This window comes from Lupinus angustifolius, chromosome LG11 (assembly GCF_001865875.1).
Source record: "Lupinus angustifolius cultivar Tanjil chromosome LG11, LupAngTanjil_v1.0, whole genome shotgun sequence".
Lineage (NCBI taxonomy): Eukaryota > Viridiplantae > Streptophyta > Magnoliopsida > Fabales > Fabaceae > Lupinus > Lupinus angustifolius.
The window spans coordinates 29822764-29824324 of NC_032019.1; the positions used below are offsets into that span (position 1 = coordinate 29822764).

General features: G+C 35.9%; 1 long non-coding RNA gene across 1 annotated transcript in view; it reads left to right on the forward strand.

Annotated features, from left to right (window-relative positions):
- The window catches only part of LOC109360184, a 21026-nt gene that overhangs the window by 2744 nt on the left and 16721 nt on the right, over positions 1–1561 (forward strand). The window contains exon 2 of the long non-coding RNA XR_002109132.1: positions 949–950. This is a non-coding gene — a long non-coding RNA (uncharacterized LOC109360184). The remainder of the gene's footprint in view (positions 1–948; positions 951–1561) is intronic.

The window sequence follows — 1561 nt, forward strand, 5'->3', positions numbered from 1 at the left end:
TAGTGTATGCATGTGTGCTAGATTTCAGTCTTTACCTAAGGAATCACATTATATAAGTGTTAAAAGAATCATGAGATATTTAAAAGGAACAACTAACATGGGATTATGGTATCCTCGGGATGCCTCACTATCTTTGGTGGGATATTCCGACTCCGATTTCGCCGGATGTAAATTGGATCGGAAAAGCACTAGTGGTACTTGCCACTTGTTGGACAGTTCATTAGTTGCATGGCATAGTAAAAAGCAAGCTTGTGTTGCTTTGTCCACCGCCGAAGCGGAATACATTGTCGCCGGTGTGTGTTGAGCTCAAATCCTTTGGATGAAGCAGAAACTTAAGGACTTTGGTCTTAAACTAGAAAAGATCCCTATTAAATGCGATAGTACAAGTGCCATAAACCTATCCAAGAATCTTGTTTTGCATTCTAGAACCAAGCATATAGAAATTAGACATCATTTCTTACGTGATCATGTTCAAAAAGGTGACTGCGTGCTTGAATTTGTTGAAACCTCTAAATAGTTAGCAGACATTTTCACCAAGCCCCTTCCACGGGATACTTTCTATGTTCTAAGGAGAGAACTTGGAATTCTTGATGACAATATCTTTATTAAAACTGTCTAGATGTTTAGTTTATGTCTTGCTTCTACATGTTTATTAGTCTCTTGATTTAATGAAATGTCTTAAAATGCAAAATGATATCTCATAATAATTTCTTTTTTTTGTGTGATTACATATGTTTAGATTAATCTTTTAGAATGCATGCATAAGTCCCAAAAAGTTGAAACTATTCTGCTTGATCAAAAAAAAAATTACCGTGTTTAATCGATTAAAACATCAAAATTATTCGATTAATGTTTAATGTTAATCGATTACCTGGGCATCATTTTTGAAAAATCATTTTTCGTATGATTTTAATCGATTAACCAGGCCCGTTAATCGATTAAAACCAGCAGTATAAGTGCAGACAACACTTCGGTTTCAAACTTTTTTCGGAATTTTCTCTATTTCCTCTTCCTCTTGAGTCTCTGTTACCGTGATACAACTTTATGTATTCAGTTGTTGTTATTGTTTCGAGACTTCTTTGTGCTTTTTCTGACTTGGTTTGACACTTTTTGGTTTGTTTGGTTGCTGGATATTTTTATTCTCTATGTTATGTTTTTTTTAATTTTGCTTATTTTGCTTTTAATTATGTCAAAATAGCTTATTTGGCTATTTGGATGGTTCTGGATCATATGAGATTTTCTGGTGCATAAATTAAGCTGGTTATTTTACTACATTGCTTATTCTGCTTGACCGTGATACAACTGAACCAAGTGCAGTAAACAAGATAAACCTCACCCCTAACCCTCTCTAATCTCCTACAAATCTCTAATTTCATCCGTTTTTCCCCAAATCAAAACCTAAGTTAGGTTTGCCACATTCCCTCTCTGTTTCGTCCATAATCAACTCGGTTTCTGCAAAACAATGGAACAAAGTCGCCCAAAAAGGTTCAAAACCCCTGCTAACCGTGGAAGAAGACCGGAGTTTGGCTCATCCTCCACTCGGGGCACCCAACAGGACCGT